The sequence below is a fragment of the Ischnura elegans genome, chromosome 2 (genome assembly GCF_921293095.1).
Source record: "Ischnura elegans chromosome 2, ioIscEleg1.1, whole genome shotgun sequence".
NCBI lineage: Eukaryota > Metazoa > Arthropoda > Insecta > Odonata > Coenagrionidae > Ischnura > Ischnura elegans.
In genome coordinates, this window is record NC_060247.1 from 80,169,676 (window position 1) to 80,190,261 (window position 20,586).

The window sequence follows — 20,586 nt, forward strand, 5'->3', positions numbered from 1 at the left end:
CTGTTGCTCGTGATAACGAACCCTGGCATTTTGTTTTGGTGGAATATTGAATTGAACGTTTTTCGCAGGTAATTTAGAATATTAAACCCCAGCAACGGAATTGCTGAATTTATCTGAAAGCGAAATGCTTAGCAACTTTGTTGGCATCTATTTCCCTCGGTTTTATGCATCTGAATTCAAATGAAATAATCAGTCAATTGATTCGGAAGGGTAAAAAATATCAAAATCCGTTATCGTCCGTCAAACAGTACCCTGTCACCATTGCTATTGTCATTCAGTGCCCCGATATTTCACGAGCATTTTTCTTAGAGTACGTCATATTGTTTTGTATTTTGAATGGTGTTGCCGTGTGGTAGGTCAGCATGTTTTCAATAAGGCACCACAAAGGCCATGCCTTCCCCGAAAGGGACTGAGATTACTGTAAAGGAACTTGAAGGGGCTGACAAAAATTCTGTCATTATTGGGAGTTTGGTATAATTTTTTGCCGTATTAGCATGTTAGCCACCGTCTTTTTTTTATTTCGTGCTGGTAAATTGTAGTTACTTATCTCTTCAACACCGTTTCCAGCTTCGTTGCTTCTGTCGTTTCAGTATTAGTGAGGGTTTAAAATGACATCGCTTATGTCACCCCGTATCGTTTGTGTTCCTATTTGTTTGGTCCGATCCGAGTAGTAAAATAGCAAACCTCATTCTTTTTACCCCATTGACAATGGCATACCTTCCCTCGGAATATTAGTAACTAATTGAAAATTAAATTTCTCTTTCACCTTTTGATTGATGATCCGGTATTCATAAATGTGAAATCCCGTTGACTCCCTTGAATTCGTAGTATTCTAATTTTTAATATAATTTTATGTGAGGCGAGTTCGAGAACTTCTATAAATTTCTATTTATTGAAAGTTGACGTGTAGGCTAAGTCGCATACGGTACGTAAATCGTTCTCGTAATTAGCAAAAAAAGGGGGTGAAGATCTGACTATTGACTGAGACTTTTGGCTTTAATAGTCATTATGGTATTAACGAGCTCTAACAATATGTACTAACCATGAATATTAATAGAAACGTATAGCTAGGCAAGTTGGTTTGAATGGAGTAGACTCTCCTTCTCACCCTTACGAAAATTAAAAAAAAAATGTTCTTCACCGCTTTTCCTCAGCCTCAGGGTATGAGTCCCTCTCTCCCTGCGTACCTCGCCGTATTCTGTGCGCTTATCCAGCCCGCAGCTCTCTCTCTCTGTGCTCCGTGGGCTCTCCTCTCTCTCTCTCGCCGTGTGATCGATAAGTCGAGTCGACGCCAGGTCGCGGGCTTCCTCTCCCTCCCCCTCCCTCTTCCCCATTCCCGTATCTCCCTTTCCCCTTCGCTTCTCTCCCTAGCTCTCCTCTCCCCGTATACGTGCCCACTTTGAGACTGTCTCCCCACCCTATTCCTCCTCCCCCTTCCAAAGGGCCCTACCCTCGCAGAGCCCTTCCCATCCCCTTCGTTGCAGTCGACTGATTTCCACCCCTCTTCTTTCCCTCACTCCCTCCTCTCCCCTTCTTTCACCAATCCCTCCCCTCCTTCCATCGTTTCTCCCGCTCGCTCATTGCCTTCAGGTCCGTCGCCCGGCTACCATGAGCTAGCGCTCTTCTCCCCACCGTGCTGTATTTTTGAAACATCTCACGCAAGCACCTCCTCCGTGTACCCGCGATCAGTTACGGTCTCTTTTCGCGGGTGGCAACCGAAGTATTTTTTTTTGTCGGTGTGACTCGGACCTCGAGTGTTGCATCTCTTCGGGGGATAATCTCCTTCTCACTTCCGCCGTGCATGTCGGGTGCCTTCTGCCGTGTGCCTCATCCTGCAGCGGAGACGTGTCCTCCCCGCGGGCAGTCGAGTCGCTGCTCCTCGTCCTCCCCCGTCGGCAACAGCAGCTAGCCTGCAGCGTAGCCGACCCTCTGTAGGTTTTGTGCTCTCGTCTGTGGCCGTTACAATATCTTCTGCTGCTGCTGCTGTTGTGAGCCCCTCCCCCTAGCATCTCATCACGACGACCCTCTTCCCCGCCCCCTCCGCCTCTTTTGAGGCCGGCCCCCGAAACCTCAAGTGTTGAGTGAGTGTGCAACTATCCAGGAGAACGCCTTGCCTCGGGGATACATTGAGGAGGCTTTGTTCCTAGATCACCACCTCGCACATGATCCAGGAGCGGAGGGACCCGCTGGAGAGGTTTTTTTGATGTGACTACCTCCGGGCTGCTTTTTTTGGAATTCCTTCTCTACAAGGTACACACACGTTGGACTAGTTTACAAGTATCATGGGGTGATTGCCCTGCTATCTTCATTTCAGGCGAAACCACTCTGTGAGTTTCTGTGTGTTGGATTAGATACGTGAAGGGAAATGGGTGTTATTATTTACTGATACTGAATTAACTTTATGAATTTTAAGCATTTTAACGAGTCGAGGAAATTCAAACTTTGATACAATAGGTGGTGGAAAGCTCACCCAGGTGGGATTCGAACTCACGACCGTTTGTTGGTGGGTACTTATACCCGCATCCACCTAGGCCGACATCTGGGTGAAGTCCATACCTGTGGGATTTTATTCGTGGGTTATCGCCCTTTGATTTATTTTCTATTCACGTGAGATGATTAGCTATTTTTATTATTTCAATGGTCGCGCCCTCCTTCATGATTCGCCCGCCTTCATGATCCCGCCCCTATGTCGCTTTGATGAAGGATCCCAGCCCCAGCTCTCACCTTGTGTAACCTTATAAAAATCCATCTTGCCGCCCCCTCTCCATCTCTGCCCTAACCAGAAGCGAGCTTCATGGATTCCTGTGTTTTTGTGTGGGCTCCCCATAAATTTTTCTTTCCGGCCAGTCCGAAAATACGAGATGCCCAGAAAGGGGCCTTGCGAGGTTTTTTTTCAGGGCGGCTAGAATCTGCCCTGGTTTATTTATGCTGTTCAGAGGATAAAGTTCCTAACTTTGCTCCTACAATATTGGTTACTTCTTGATTTATCTAGTTAGTCCTTATAAATTTATATTTCGATATGGGAGCTTCATAAAACTTGAATAATCATTCACAATCGTAGTTTTCGCAATGGGTTTATTGAATTGGAGTTAATTCTTATCAATCATCCATCAAGATTCTGATATCGCGTATCAGGTACTGGAGCTGTCGTTTTCTTCGTTTCGAAGCGGTAGTTTTCATCGAATTATTTGAATTTGATGAAATGCTACCACCATCAGTAAGTAAGTTCTAATACTTCCCAGAAGCAATGTATCAATGCCACTCGTATTACCCGTTATGTTTTAGACTGTCTCACATCGTCACATAACACTGCCAGAGGTTTTGTGCGTTGGAGAATTGCCCAGAATTGTATTTGGACGTTGGTGCTTTGTAGGGCATGACATCTTTTACTTCAATCATGGGCCATCAGATTCAGTGGAGATATCAACTTTCATTTTGTTGGTTTTATGTATTATAAAAGGGATGTATATTAACTGCGTTATTTTCATGCGATGAAGGTAGACAATGATGAGTTTTAACGGTTGTAAATGCTAGAGTGATGGGTGCTGGTCCCTAAATAATACACATTAGGTTCGCATATTATTTATCGGTTTCGTGTTGGTACATCTAGAAGAACATGACATTTTAACTTGCCTAGTATTAAATTATTTTCTTTTTCGTATGAAAATTAATCTTAAGTGTATAATCTATTGTATATAGCATGTGAATGCAATGCATGTCATAACTATGAATTCAGCGGTTCCAATCGCTTTCTTAGAATGTTGCACTATCCCCACGGATCGGTATGCCGCAAGATAGTTTCATATCAGTTGTTTTGATGCTCTAATGTTAGTTTCCACTACATGTGTCCCATTACGTGAAATCCCTCACATCCTTTCTTATCAAACTATTATTATCTGCTACTCGATCCACCGCCTGTGATTTTGTATGTTAATTTGTCATTTTTTTAAGCATCCACCGCACTCTTGATTTAATCCTTGTTATCATTCAGAACTTTCTTTGGAAGTGAGAGATAATGCGAAATGCAGCCTGAGATTTCAATTTATTTTTTGTCTGATGTAACCTGTGTCGCGCCTGCTTAATACCTGCAACTTTTTCGTGAGGCGTTACTTTGTGAAGTTTTTCATGATTTAGTGGAATGGTAAATAGTGCAGCTTTGATGAAACATTGGTTAGTTTTCTCAGTTGGTTCATACTTTGTTGAATTGTGTGTTTTGATTATTTTATACCAAGTGCCCATTACTCGTAAATACGTTATATTTGTGGTTCCTTACCCCTCGAAATCCGTGTTGACAAATGTAATTTGGTACCCTCCCTTCAAGCGCTTAGTGCCCTCCTCTCGCATTTTATTCTCCTAACCCTATGGCTTCAGCTGTTCTCAAGCCTCAAGGGGCAGACAAGATGTACACAAATGCATATTTTCCTCGCATTCCCCGCCAGCGATTAGCCGAGGGAGTCATGTGCAATGGAGCGGCAGCGAGATGTATGCTTACTCTCTTTTTAGAGAGGGGGAAAAAGGGAGGAGTGGGTTCTTGATGCCAGTTCTCTCTCTCAGTCAACGAGACGAGTAATGATCCTTCTCCATCCCTCCTTCCTGTATATCCTTTCGACTTGCATGAAACGCACCAGGCGAAAGACAACCAAGCCCTCGGAGAGATGCTACTACTATCTACTTCTGCTACACTCAGGGAACTAGAGATGCCAAAACAGGGAGTTAGGGGGAACTGTTCCGGCTGGTGAATAGTGTCAGGAGACTGTTCGCCGGAACAAGTATTCCGGCCTCTAACTAGACTCGTTAAGGTGTCTAAATTGTACCGAATGCAGATTTTACACACCGTTCATCTTCCCATGCTACTTTACTCTTGTTAAGCCTACAATTAAAAATCAAACAATCCCGTACATGACCTTACATTATTTATTTAGCATATATAAAATAACAAATGCAAACACTTTGAACATTTTGTTTTTAATTGAAGATTGACAATGATTCAATACAATACAAGACTACCGGAGCTATTTCAAGAGCGGAACTGTTCCGCTCGCGAACTAGCTGCAATAAGACTTCCGCTCCTTCGGGCACATCTCTAAAGACAACCAAGCCCTTTGACATCTTACTACTACTGCTACACTCGGGGAACATCCCTCTCGGGCTCTCAACGTTCTTTTCCCCTTTTCCGCCGACTCTCTTCTCTCGCTGCAGTGTTTGCTCACCCTGTCCCTCCCCTATCTTCTTCCCTCTGGAGTCTCTCGCGCCAGTGTTTCGTGTGGACGAGTGGATGCACTTCCCGTTGCCTTCCCCTCCCGCACCCCCACTCCCCGCCCGACGCAGCCGAGGGGCGCCAATGACTCCAGTGTTTACGACCGAAGATTCGATTTTTCGCCCCCCCCCCCTCCTATTTCCCCTCTCCTCGTCCCTCGCCTGTATTTTATAAGGTCGTCGCTGTGGATACGGGTGAAATGGTTGTGTGAACTTTATCGATCCACGCAACATCCAACCTCTCTCTTCCCCTCCTCTTGGACGGAGATCTCAAGAAAGGAAAGTTGACCCTGGTTTGGGCACGGTGTCGGTTGCCAGCCGCGTGAAATACGTCCGTGTCACTTGTAAATATAACATTCCACTCGTGGGAACCCCATTCGTTTTTGTTTGGACAGCGCTTCACATGCGTGGTTTGGATGAATGCTGTCACTCTCTGACGTGTTACTGCGGCACAATGCTCTGTGTTCGGTGCCGCATTGCTAGTGTTACTCGTTGCGTTTTGTGTTCTGGTTTATTCAAAGGAATGTTAAGGGTGGCGATGTTATTTCTAGCCTCGAGTAGTAAATATGTGTTTCAATTTTGCTTTGCAATTTAGGGAATTATATAGAATAAGCATTGCATGTGCCATTGCTAATGATTTCGGGAGATATGAGATCCTTGAATGACTGGTATTAAGCATTCACCAATAGTAGGACAAAAACCAAGTAATATTTCGTAATAAAAATGTACTTTTGTTTCCAATGGAAACTGTGTCATATACTTTCGCAGGGAATCTAATGAGGAAAAGCGCGTTGGTGGATTACGACTATAGAGGCCAAAGTAGTATTCGATGGAGAAAAGTCGTTACTCTGAATTGATTTTTGCCCATTAAGGGATACGGTGGGGAGAGGTGACTTTTCCGACACGAAGAAAACCGGAAGTTAAAAATCCGCATTAAGCACGGGGTGAGTTTCCTATTGAAGATTTGTCTCTACTATTTAGGTGCAGTCCCATTCACCCACTGTTTGCGATTTAAGTTCAATTCGTATGCATTTCTTGCCCTTAATGCTGAGTTAAGGTAAAAGTGTTAGTTAGGACACAGAATAGGTCACGATGCGTCTGAATTTGGCCTGAATATTTATGAAATGTCCTTTCGATGGATTATATCTTGGTGATATTTTGCACTACTGTTTTTCAACTTCATGGCTAACTCATGCTAATGAATTTCCTGGGTTAGCTTTCCGCACAAAGGAAGTGGACCAAAAATTACTACTGCGCCATTCGTTCATTGGTAATTGGTACAAGGTTCGGTCTCGCCTGATCATTTAAGCTCTTCGTTTTCAGTGTTGGTTTTTTTTGCTATTTATTTGTGCTCAGAGCTGCATGATGTCGCCGGCAGAAAGACTTGCTGTATTCCAACACCCCTCCTTCGTCCCTGAACGTGTGAATTTTCAACGACACGAATGTGAGACGTAAATCTCCTCGCCTATCTGAATGACCTTCCTGTGACAACCCTGATATGATTCTAGAAACGATACCACAGCTCTGGACCCAGAATGAAAAAAGTGCCCGTTGGTATCCAGGAAATTAATTATTGCTTTTACTGCGCTTAAGTTTAGTGTCCTGCCTTATCATGGTTTGCAGTGTCGATCTTGTGCATGAATATAGTCTTGAGTGTGGAGAAAGAGAAAAAGTGCTTTTGATGAGGTCTGTATCCCTTTTAAATCTTCTTCTAATTGCATTTACTCTTCTCTTTCGGCGTCGGTACTTGGAGAGTGTATCGTGTTGCGTAATTCGACCGTGGAAACCGCGGAGGAATAAATGTCATCTGTAACGATCTGCCCTTTCGCAGGAGTGCTGGAGGATGTTTTTTCATAAAAAAAATCACCGCGTTGTATCTCCTCTCGCATGAAATCACCGTCATACCCTCGTCGACCTTTTGGGATTTTTCCAGCCTCGCCGTTTGACACTTGGCCGAGTTCAAATGGCAGGTGAAGCTCTCTCGTCCCAGTAATCGATTGACTTGCCTGCCTTGAAATTCCCAGAAATTCGTGTAGGCAATCCTTTTCGGTATTGGAAAGACACCTCGCCCCTGTGCTGAGCCCCTCTGCATGAAAGGCGTGATTGCCGTGCTACGCGAATTGGAGGAGTAATTATAGATCTCGCGTCGCTTATCTTGTGTCATTAATCTCGTAATATATTATGCACATTTATCATATAGAGTAATAATTTAAAAGCTTGAGTTTGTAGAAAATTGTACCCTTGTTTATATTAGTTTCTCGTGGAGGTTTTTGCTTTTATAACATTATGGTAGGACATGTTTTGTACTGAATTTTATAATGGTCCCTTATTCCGATATCCCTCGGCGTCAGTGCTTCAAATTCCTGAATTACTATTCTTTGGGAATCAAAGTAATTATTGTTCTTCTGATGTCAAATTATGGAAGATTCATTTGGCTATAAATTTCTGATTAAATTTACTTTCTGTTTGCTGTATATTCTCTTATTTTATCCATCCATCTTTTCTTTGGTCTGCCCCTCGGCTTTTTCCCCCATAAGCTCAATTCTCTAGCTTAGGAAATCTTTCCTCGTCCAACCGTTCCACGTGTCCTATCCATACAAACCTCCTGCTTCTTAATAATCCCATTACGGTATTGTCTCTATGAAGGTTTAATAGCCTTTGACGTATCTTCTTGGATAACTGGAACTTTAAGGTAGGTGATCGAAAATCCTCAGAGGAAAATGCAAGTTATCATTCATGTGTTAATGAAAGCTCAAGCATTAAAATTCGACTAAAGCATGTGGTTCTCAATAACTTGCGGTTAATGAACATAATATGATTATTTGATGGTAGAAGTTAAGTGGGTATGAGTCACACATTTTATTCCTACGCGACCATTAATTATCCTCCTTATCGGGTTTAATAAAAAGCTTTTATCTACTCCAGAACTCTTTTTATATCAAGTACAAAGCGGCCTCATCCAAACGCCTGCGAATAACCGTGAAAGGAGCACCTTGCACGTGCCCTCAGTAGCGATGTAACGGTTCAGCGTTTCGGATTGTTGCAGAGGTCACGTGCTCGCGCATCAATCTTTCACTTTGCGTATCGCGTCATCAAGGCTTTTTTCGTCTCGAGGCTTCGACAATCTCCTCGAAAAAGGCGTTGATCTTGCCCGATTGTGAAACCGTGACCTTCAAACCCCAAAAATAATCTACTATTTCGCGTTTCTTAACTTACGGAATCTTCGTCATCATATTAATCCAAGCAGGTGAGGTAACAGGCCTTTATGTGCTGGAATGTAGTTCATATTATCTCCTAACTCTAGTTATTCGGAAACGTTAACCCCATGGTAATATTAGTCCCTTCTTTGTTTCTTCCATGACGGAAATTTCGCTATCTTTGTCAAATCTATTTACAATGCGTTGTTTAATCAAAATGTGAGTATCTCTTTGTCTGTATGAATGTACACAGTTCATAATGACCGTGTCTAATCTGATTGTGAGTTTCATCAAATACGATATCCTGAATAAATCATAATTATTTTTCAAGGCGTGTTTAGTACGTGTTTCAATATTTGTGGGATTGTAAAATAGGGTACATTTTTCTGAGTACCGCGCATAGAACGTGTTAGTAAATGTGTGTCAAAGTTAATATTATTCTCCATAATTATTAGTCGTGGTCGTAATAGATATTTCAAAAGCCCTAAGAAAACTGATAGTTTTTCCCACGCTCTATTAGAACTCAGTTTACGAATCAGATCATGTTCCTTTGGTGCCGTGTTACGCGAAAGATGCAAATGTGCTCGGGGAAAGTCGAGGAATGATGACGTATGCGTGAGAGGAAAGAGGAGTCGGTAAGATTTTGCGGTTGTTGGCGATCAATGCACTGTTACGTGGCCTACCTCGTGATGTTGCGTTTTATTTTCTTTTTTATATTTTCTCCAAGGTGCTTGATCGCGCTGGAAACCGGATATGCTAATTTCTCCATCCATTATTTCGAATGGTCTCTCCACTTTGCATAACTTCTTCGACGGTTTAAATTGCTGGTATCGATCGCTCTTATCACGTGCAAATTCGTGAGATCTATTGTTTTTGGAGGAAAGGTAATTAATTAAAAATTCAATGTTTAAAAAAAACATCTGAATTCTCCCAATTCAGGAATATGAAGTTAACGGATGATGTGTGCATAAGGGAATGATTTGTTACGGAATGTGCGGAAGTGAATGGTTTAGGAAAAACCGCAGCAGAAGGAAAGGAAAATGATTTTATATTCTGAAGATGGTAAAAGAATGCGGGTTGAACAGCAAGGAATAGAGAAATCAGGTGAATCAAGCCACTAGATAGATACCTGCTCTTGCGTCACTTATTATGATGACCCATGTTTCTTCTTAATGTTGTCAAAAGAAAAGTTAAGTAAATTTACTACTAACTCAAGTGATTTCGTGTAATTACGTATATCCATTTGTCGTTTAGTGAGTGCCTTAATGGTGTTCCTGGTTTGAGTTTACATTGAGGAGAAACCCGTAATTTGTTCTCCTTTGATGCCATACTGTCATCAAAAGTCATTTGGATTAGAAGAAAAGTCGTTCCTACCTTTTAAATGTGCTACTTTCACACGCTGTTGGACTTAGAAAATACTTAGCTCTTACTCTTACGATATCGATCCTTTAGAGGACTGCGGTTTAACCCCGCATTCTCAACCGCGAATGAATGAAGCAATTGAGCCTTCGTTTAACGGAATATTACGGCGATTAATTACTATGGGTACGGTGATTCGATGCGTAAGCGAACGGGGAGTAAGTTCTGACGGAGTTTCGGTAAGTCTTTAGCGCGCCCCTTCCCGCGCGTTACGTTGGCTTCTTTTCTCTTACAAGCTTCTTATTCGTTGCGACTTCCCCCGTTGCGACACGCTGAGTTTCGGCCATTGTTATTCTCTCGCCTTGTTTCCACCGTTCAGGCTCTTCATCGGTTAGAGGATAACGGGTAATCTAATGGTGTTCGCAGTAACAAAAATTATGCTTGGTATCCTGATGGTCTTTTCGATAATTATGGCTGTAATGAACTGAAAAATCGAAAGAACGTTCTGGAGTCATTGGCATGTATCGTGGAGAGGTCATACGAGTCGCCACGGCCTCATGTTAAACACCCTGGAGGTGGCTCGCAGGGAAATATATAGCTTGGTGGCTTCCTGGTACTTCGATGGATCTATTACTTCTTTAAGAGTGGGGGCCATTGCTCTCTTTCCATAAAAGTCATTCTGAAACTATTAAGTGCTGTAATGGTGAAATCATTTTCATATATATATCCGCAACTTCTCATAAAGACTTCATGGTTCGATTAGTTGCCTGCCAGGAAATTTCCGCTCTTACCGTAACTTATGGATATTACCGATTCTACTCTCGCGTTTGTTGACTTGACTCTCAGTTTTCGTCTTCAGGCCGGTGGGGAGAAATTAAAATTTTCGCGAGTATTTTATGGTGTTGCCAATGAATGTGGAAGTATAATTTGTCATTATGTGTAGCATTTTTATGACCGTGTGGTGTGCAGGTGGGAATCCTCTTGATAGCTGGCTATTGAGCACCCCCTGCCAAACATCGTAGAGGTGGCTCGAAGGGCTTATGTAGACGCAAGTTGAGCGGAGCATCCCAGTCTTTTTGTGAACCTGTGGCTAAGTCCCCACTGCCTGGTCGTCCTTCTCTCCGAGGGTGAATTCAGCGGCATGCTCGAAATTGGTTTGGCAACTCTGCGCGGAGGGGTGGCGGCCTTTTGGGTGGTGGGTGGGGGAAGTGAATCGAGTGGGGGTGGGATGATAACGGATAGAGGGAAGCGTGGTGCGTCCTTTTTCTCCCTTGCCCCACCCCCACCTCGAATATATCCACCTCCCACGCCACGTAGTCCGCGCTAACCCACGAGGGCGCGCCTTCCCTCTGGTTCTTTTCGATGCCCAAGCGTCTCCTTCGACCACCACCACGCTGTGTTCCCTTCCTTCTTTCTTCAGTATCGGAACCGGTTTCATTAGTCAGCGAAAGGCTTCGTGCGATAAGTCTTTGGGTCGCGGATTTCCGTGCCGAGTGCACCGCTTTCTCGTGCAATGCCACGATCTACATCTACATAATACCCTGCGAGTCACGTCTAGGGTGTTTGGCAGGGGGTGACAAATCACCAACATGCAGCATGCAAGAGGACCGCCACATGCACACCGCGCGGTCTTAGATATATACTAGCATACTAGCAAAATATACATGCTTATTCATTTAAAAAAAACCTTGCTAATGGTTAGTAATTCCTAAAGCAAATACATGCAAGGTTAGATTTATGAAAAAAAACATGCAATTAGTGACCCTAGCGAGCGACGCCATTAATCCTATCAATTGAGACCGCGTTGCTATCCTTAATAGTACGATTGATGGTATTGCGGTGCATTTACTTTCGTGTAGCTTCCGTATTAGAAGTGTAACTATCCTCATTGGCTTAGTTTCTCATCAGGACTCCGTCAGGTGTTAGGCAGGCTGTGTATTTTCCCCCACATGCCTACGATGTTTAATTTTTACTCATCGCAAACGCAAACGTTTTTTAAGCCACTTTAGGTATTATTTCTATTATTTATCCTGGGTGAAAATAATTTCGTTTCTTTGCTCGTTACACAGCTGTTTTTCTTAATCGTATGAATCCTCGTATGCCAATTAATCACACGGATTGTATTTATAAGGAATACCTCAGTTGGAAACAACTTTGAATGCCTTTGAGAACCAGCTATTTTAGAACACGTTTATCGTGAGTTACACCTTTATCTTGTGGATGGTTTATGTGAGAAGATTGTGCCCGTCAGCATTCAAGAAAACTTATGACGATAAGGCGGTTGGCATTTGAAGGCGAAAAGGGAAAATGGAGAAGAATATTTTTCGTTGACAGGTCGGGCAAGCTTTGTAAGGAATAACATCCTAGTGGTTTAGTCCAGCATCGGATTGAGCTATGTGATGACAAACTGTTTTTAAATATGACTTATATGGATGTAGCCAAGTGAAGAGAGACATTTATCAACATTAACCGAAGATAGAAATATTCTTAGAGTTCTCATATATCGGGTTTAGTTTGATCTGTGGAATGATAATCGACCGTTTTTATATTATAGTAAACTTGATTTTACTTAAATAAAAAAAACAATAGTATTGAGCTTTAAAAATCGAGGTTTACCATTAGGAAGGTGATTATGCACTTCCCATTTTAGTAGATAAAGACATCCTAGAAATAGAGTTGATAAGGACTGTCAACTGCTAGTTGTGATACCAGTGCGGAAACCAACCGGATTCGTTGGGTAGGGCCGGTAAAGAGTGACTTAAATTATTTGTCTTTCAGTTGTTGACCTATCCTCATTCTTGTCCGGTACGGCTCCCACACAAGGTTATTTCTATCCGTCTAAGTGCGGGGAACTAGAGTCATTGGGTACTTACGGATTTCGTTCTCTGGGATTGTCAACATTTTTCTTATGGAAATACTAACTTAGGTGGTAGGGAGCCATTAATCCTCCCCAGTAATATTGCTTCGTGGATCTCATTAGTTCGGGATGAGAAAGGCGAGTGGGATTTCCTGAGGTCGCCTCTATTCCGCGGCTTATCGGAACCATGAGACCCTTCCTTCTATCTTCCCCTCACGTTTCTGGTTCTCTGCACCCGTCAACCGTCTTCCCTCCCCCATCTCCTATTCCTTGTACGGCGCCATCCTTCGACTCCCAGAAATTCTCGGCACCGCGCCGCTTCCACCTGCCCAACACAACGAAAGAGAGCCCAGTCCCGTGCGGTCATTCGATTGTGAAACAAATCCTTTCTTTGGCAGCTATTTGGTCGACTGTCACTTGCCGGGGTTGGTTGTCAGCGAATAGACCTCGGCGTGGTTTTGCTGTCGCTGACAGAAACGTACTTGTCTTCTACTGCGGTCTCTTGTCTTTCAGTGGTGTTGAGAGAAATTAATCTCCCCTCCTCCAAACTCCCTGTGAAAATGTCTTTCAATTGCCTGGAGATGAACCTCTGGGAAGATGTATTACGTTAGTGTCCGTGAGTTGGTGCCAAATAATTTCATTTTTTGGTGGATGTAGCGAAGTACATAATGGTATCATTTAATGCTCATTAGATCTGAGGCAAACCCGTTTAGTGACGTATCTTGTTTTCTGTAGAGTGGATTTATTTTCATATCCCTATTTACCGTCTCTACCTCTTCGTTTTGACCTTGCTTTCATACAGCATTCCTGTGGCTTTGTACTTGAATAAAAAAATAGAATTTACACATTCTGTTGTATCTCGTAAATCGTAGGACGGATTTACTTAGTACCGCCTACTGTCTGTTCCTTATCATTCAAAATTATTATTGTGATAACTGTTGCAAGGAAGTAGAAAATCAACTCTTTTTACCTCTTCAATATTTCAAAGTTATCGTCGTCATGAAGGAATCAAGAATCCCTAGGAATACTCTAATGGGAAACGAGAGCTAATGTTTAACATCTCCGTTCACTCCAGCAATATCTAGGTTAATTGTGTTTGACTTCTCATCCTCCAATGTGTTCTGACAAAAGCTCGTTGGCGCTACCCTTAGAAATCTGTTTGGGAGATACTCTGGCTTGGGAAAGTGTCACGCTCTCCGACGCGAGCAGAAATAGATTATTCACTCTGGAAGGGCGATGGGGAGAGATCGGGCAATATTGGCGTGCGTTAAAATATTCAGATGGTCTCAAAAGCCACACGCCCCACCAGTTGAGCGGTAAATCCACAATATCGATATTTATGGAACTCAAATCATTTCGGTGCAGCGTCTTCAGTTTTTCCGCCTCATAGAACGAGTTTGTATCGAGTGTTTTCCTTTTAAGCTTAATCCATGGAAATTATGCGCTCTTCGTGGATCGCGCTTTACGTTGTAAATTTCGAAACTCAGCTTCACACCAAGCTACTTCATGCTGATATTGCATAATAGTGTGTAGGTACACGAGTATGAAGTAAAAATTGAATAAACATAATAGAGGCAGTTTGTGATTCCGCTCAGTTGCCGAAGATACGAAATTTAAAAAAACTTGGTACGCGAACGTCTTGTAGTTTTTGTCTTCGCCTCCTTTCGAGAATTTTAGGGCTTACACTTCGAGGGAATCTCGGGCTTACGTTATCTGTTTGGATGCGGTCGAAAACACTTGTTGGGATTGATGTTGCTAAAGTTGTATGTTTCCTAGAATCTTGGTCGGCTCACTCTTTAAAAACGTCAGTCATTTGTTTATGCTTGGGCAAAAAGAAGGTAAGTTAGAGGCGAGTGAACATACTCGACTTGTTCGATGCTGGACGCAAGTATTAAGCATACGTGATGTTTATGTTTGTAGTTTATTCATTATATTATTAAAAATAACCCAGTTGCCGGGACACGGTTGGAACAGCTGTTGGGCTGACCCTAGCTTCGGAGGTAAATTTCTATGAGTAAGGGTAAAAGCAGAGTGCGGTTGACGTTACTACCTTGGTCCCAACATACCTGGAACGTTTCAATGGTAACGTGGGTATCATGTCACATGATTTAAGTACGATTAACGCAATGTGTTATTTATCTTTTACTGTGCATTTGGGTGACACAAAAACCATTCAAGGGAAGCTCAGTAAACTTTCATTAGTGATTATTTTTTAAAATATTTTAATATACGAGGCGTATTCATAAAGTAACGGCCGTTTGTTTATACTTAAATATTCGAGCTTCAGAACACAGTTTCACACCTTCAGCGCTATCTACTGATTCATTGAGAGGCTATAGTAGCATTTTTAACGTTCCAGAAATCGTTTGCTTGTCCATGCATGCAAACAACAATATCCGCGATGCCAATGTCCAATCGTTGATCCCGCCAGCTGTGAAGTGCGTTCTGTCATACGATTCCTGTATGGAAAAGGATTGTCGGCTGCTGAAATTTATCGGTAGTTATGCTTAGTTTATGGACCTAAAGTTATGAGTGAAGGAAAGGTTAGATATTGGTGCCGTGAAACCAACTTGAAACAGTGGCTCGGTGTACAGCGTTTCGAAGCCGAAGAGGAACTCAACAGTGGCATTTTCAAATCGTTCAAATATCAGGCGGCGAGCTTTTATGCAGAGGGGTTAAAGAAGCTGATGCAGCGATACGAAAAATGCCTAGAAGTGAACGGCGTTTATGTAGAGAAGTGAAGTAGGTTTGTAGCTAACTAGAAGTGCCAATAAAATGTCTTTATGAATAGGTATGCCTCGTATTTTATTTCATTTTGAAATGGGCCTAGTTTTCCCTCCCGGGCTCATTGAAGATTCCCCACGTCAGGTTTTGAACATGATGCATACAAGTATTTACTGGAGAGGTAAATTTACCCGCCGTCTACCAATACTTTTAATAAGTTAATCATGTATAGTATTCCGAAGGTACATTTACAGAATTCAACGAGAGCGCTACATTTTGCGCTTATTGTAAGTCAAAATGTTCATTAATTCCAATGATATCATAATTAATTTGCTTTCTGGATGAAGGAATTCAGAAAAATCTGACCGCAGTCATGCGATTAAGCCATTATAACCTCTCCCCTCGTCCGCTCGTCCTTGGATGCCAGGATATTTTTGGAGCGTTATTCGAGGTTGTGCCTCTCTCGCCACTATTTCACGTTGCGGTGACGTTCGATGACGTACGTGGGGGGCTATCAATGAGTGCACGAAAAAGGGACGAAAACCATGATATGGTTTATTTTTCAGGTGATACTCTTTTCATAGACATGGAATTGTGACAGCGTTCACCCTATTTGTGTCTGATAGTTTTTGCATTAATTTTAACTTCGCCTAAGTTGTATAAATGTAACGTTGATATTCGGTCTGGAAAACCGTTTGTTATTGAATTTGAGGTGTAAATGCTCCAAATTATTAGTTATTGCGTGAAACCTGAAGAAAATAGTAGAGGATGTTTAGTTTCCGCCAAGAAAACCATTGGCTAGTTTTGTACTGGAGAAAATTTATGTATATTGAGAAGGATTTTTCTATGAAATCATAGAAAGCGGTGATCCGTTTGGCCGTGTTTGAATTCTCCGGAGCGGTTCTTTTCATTTCAGTGTCGCCGAGCGCGAAATTCATCTGACACGATTGAGAGGTGTTATTGTCATCGTCGATTTGACGATATTTTCGCAGATCTCTTTCAGCGACCGCACCGCTGCCATTTGCCGCCTATCGATTGTTCCAAATCCGCTGCTGGTGGCATACAGGGGAACGGTCACGAATATTACAAAAGGGTCGTCCACTCCACTCCAAATTTCACGGGTGGAAGGACCATAATGTGAAATTTTAACCGATATTCATATTCGAGATGAAATAATGTATAGAAAACATAGCTTTTATAACTATTCTTCGCGAATGCAATTACATACTCGATTTGAAAACATTGGAAAGGAATGAATCGCTCTGCGCTCTTTGCCATGTTGTGTGCATTTTAGAAAACGGATTACAATTCGTAATCTCACATCGTTCTACGCGCCGCAGGCGCATCCTGCTGTCCCGGTAAACCGTTTTTACCAATTCCAGCCAGTTAACAGCACATTTTTTTGCGTATTTGTTTGTTTTGTGAGTGCATTGCTATATTTGTGTTAGCAGAAACTTAAACACGAAATAATGGATGAAATTTGATTGAAATATTCATTAATACATGACGAAAGGAAAGAATTTGCGATTAGACGATCGAAGTGGCATTATAAATTAAGCTTTTATGGTATGTACTGGAACCTCCTCTATGCAGTCCTTTAGGGAACCGGGATGAATATGTCCGCCCCTTGACGGGGCCACCCGCGGCAAGTCGTCGTGTCCTCTCTCAGCGGCGCCGCTGCGCTGCCACTCTCCCTCTGTTGCGCCACTGCGGGCCAACCTGCCCTCCTCCTCACCCTCTCGCGCCCTTCCCTCGCAGCACAGCTGTACAATATCCGCAATATTGGGAAGGCCACGTGACACCCGCGTACGCGCGTGGTTTGCCATCCTCGCGGCCTGCCAACTCGTTCGTTCCTCCCATCCGGTGTTTCCCACTCCGTTACCCTCGTACACTCAGCCCTCCTCTTCCTTAATTCGTTTCTTCTTCTCCCCGTCTAACCTCTTTGCGAAAGGACTGCACTGTCGCCTTCCGACTCCGGCTTCGTTGAGAGTGGTTTATATCGGTTACCTGTTTCGCTTTGCTTTTTTCTCTTGTTACCATTTGTGGGTAATATTATCTGCGTGAATAACCTTACTGATTGACTAAACTCCGTTTTAATGTTGAAGATGAACAAATCTGTTTTATGTTCTTTCCTCGATTTGTCGATCTTAATTAATCGACTCTCTTAACATAGTCATGGACATCTTTGGATAAATTTCTCCCTGGTTTGATGCTGCCGCCCATTTCATGTTACATGGGCTGTCACCTGGCTCAACTTCTAAAAGTTACTCTCGCATGTGTTTTAGAAACTGTGCCACAATGTTGCCATAGTTTCGTATAGATAATGGAAGTGTTTAGTTTACTGCGTGAAAAACAAATTTACGTGGTCAACTTTCATGTCGTGTGTATCAAGGGGTCGTCTTCTACCGTATTCACTCCGTGAAATGCGTGTTAAAATAATTAAAAAGTATAGCAGACGGATGGAAATAAATTGTCTTTCTATGTGACTGGTTTAGAAATTCCCTTTTTTGGCATTTTTAAGCTCGGTGGAGTTTTTCAGAAAGTAAGGTACGTACATATATATGACCGTGGTTTTGTTCCTGCCCAGATTTCATGGATTTTGCCAGTCTTTTTATGGTTTGACGAGGGATCATATATTTTGCATACGGATGCTATCTTACATCAATAAAGCCTTTGGTCGGGAAGAATTATGTAGCCGGTAATGAGTATTTAGCTCCGAGAAGTGGTTTTGGATGCGGAGTAGAAAATTGCGTCGAGGAGGTAAAAAAAAATTGCGGTAGCTACCTTATTTTCAGTCTCCACGCTTGCAGAACTTGTCGTTTTAACAAACCATGCTCTTGGTCACAATTGCCAGTCATTTGAAACCGTTGTCTTTTTTCGTCGTGGTATTATTTAAACTCACCGAACCGTGGGGAAACGCTCTAGCGCCCTTCTAGTGCTCCGTGTCGTCTTCAAACCTCTTCGTGTATGACCTGAAACCATTCCGATGATTTCTTTCTTCACATATTCTTCTGTTTTCGGAAAAAAATGCCTCGATTTTTTCGGGGATGATCGTTGAATGGGCTACGGATGTTACCAAAAGCGGTTAAATATCGTACCAATTGGTCTCAGCGGCTCTCCTATTCCTTGTCCTCCCAATCTGCCCCTGCCATGTTGTTGTAATTCGTCGGTTACTGTAATAGTTGATCTCAAGTTAATGTTATTCGTAATCATTGAATATGTATGCATGTATCTTATTTTACATCATGTTTATCTTAGATAGGTTTTGTTGACTCTAAGATTATATTTACTTTGAGAAGATTACTATTTCTTTGGTCATTCACTCTAAATGCTTTTCATGGTTCTGGGGATGAATGATCGAAGTTCATAATCTATGCTTAGTTTTTGTTTTGTACCCCATGGTTGTTAAACTTTAATAAACCGTTATGACATCGCAACAGAGGATCATATGATGAGAAGCCTCAAATCCGCTGGTAGTTATCAATGAAGGGTACCTGCACATCATCATAGTCGACATCGTGTATTCATGTTACGATGTGTGATCATCAATGGATTGAATGTGAAAATTCTCTGGTATCCTGCGTAGTTTTATGTTCCAACGATAACTTCCACAGTAGTGTTATATTCGGTGAGACCTGACGATTTGGTACTGTCTACAAAAGTAACTTCGCTGCCAGAACCTCGGTAATGTAGCTGCAATATGTGATCTACCAAAGCTGAGATCCAATCTGCGTCAGTTCCAGTTCCAATTGGATACCCAGTAGGTACTCACCGGTGTGCATTGGTCACCATTCCTGCCGAAATATTCCAGTGCTCGCGGTTAAGGGATAATTTTTTGCATTCCTCTGGAAACCGCCCGTGCGTGATTCGAGAGGCTAGAATAGCTCGCGGCAGAGGATAGGTATGCGTGCCTCTAGAGACATAAACGGATTTAGGGTGGGGGGGCACGTGCACGTCCTCAGACGCCTAAAAAATTGACGAAATTTCTAATACAATTATTAGTAAATGTTATATTTTAAAATAAAAGCTATTTATATTTACATAATATTAATAACTTTTATATTAAAATTAGGAGTATATTTCGTAGAGTTACCATTGCATGTAGTTTTTTTTTCTCACATAGGAGAAGACCATTTGCTTCTCAGACCATGGTGCCCCCCCTCAGAAAAAATCCTGGATCCGCCCTGAAATAGAGACATGAATTGTTCGCTGGTAAACCTAGCACGCAGCCTCCGATTCTCTAACGGCTCCAACCCAATTCGTTTAACATATGTGTATCGCTTTCTGTATATTTGACGAATCGCGCCGATTTCCTTTGTATAAACAGTGCCATTGATTTTTCAATGGGAGCTGCTCCACACGCCTCTCGCGACCCCACATCCACCACCATCTATCTATTCTGTTGGGTCGCTCTTCCTCCTTTGCCCTTCCTCCTCTCTCCACCCAACTCTCCGATCCGATTCATTGGCGTTCGCCGTTTGATCACTGAGCGTAGTTACTCATCTAATGTCACATTCAGGAGGCTGCTCTCAAGGACACGGGGTCGCGGCCCTTCAGACAGATATCCTCTTCTCCCCTCTATCTTTCTCTCTGACTTCATCACTGCCTCACTCCCCCTCTTTTCAGCCTGTATTAATACACCGGACCACGCGGGGTCGTGAGGTCGGTTTAACTGTGCCCCCAGAAGAAATCGTGACTCGCCGGCGCTGAAGATCGTTTACTTTATTTCCTCGAGATGTGGGTATCGTCATCTCGGTTTGGGTGGATGTAACAGCGCCCTCTTTCCGTCGGTAAATTCTCCAGGTCGTGCATCGGTCATGATTTAGATCGCTGAGAAGAGTCAGTGCTGATGCAGGAAGGAAAGCATCGTTTTTGTGATCGTAAATTATGGAGAAATTTTTGGGGAAACCGTCAATTCTGCTCCACGATGGATATATCGTTCTCTTACTTTTTCATGGCATTCTTTGAGACACGCTTGTATGAGCGTTTAACGTATCCTCAGAATTACAAACTTTCAATACTTTTTTCGAGTATTTATTGCAGGGTGTTAGGAAATGAATCTCTTAAATTTTGTGAAACTTAGAAAATTATGAAAAACTTATTTTCTGTATCCCAGCCTAAAAATTCAGTCCAATTCATAAATTTTTGGGAAAAAAGGATTTTAATACATTACTTTTCACCAAATTTCCAAAA

At 42.5% G+C, this 20,586-nt stretch overlaps 1 protein-coding gene across 8 annotated transcripts in view; it reads left to right on the top strand.

Annotated features, from left to right (window-relative positions):
- Positions 1-20,586, top strand: part of LOC124154044 (spectrin beta chain) — a 217,393-nt gene that overhangs the window by 68,432 nt on the left and 128,375 nt on the right. The window contains exon 1 of one of the 8 annotated variants that reach the window (XM_046527528.1): positions 1,593-2,250. The exons of the other annotated variants lie outside the window; for them this stretch is intronic. The gene's annotated coding sequence lies outside the window, so the exon portion shown is untranslated. Of the gene's footprint in view, positions 1-1,592; positions 2,251-20,586 lie in introns of those variants that run through there. 8 annotated transcript variants of the gene reach the window in all.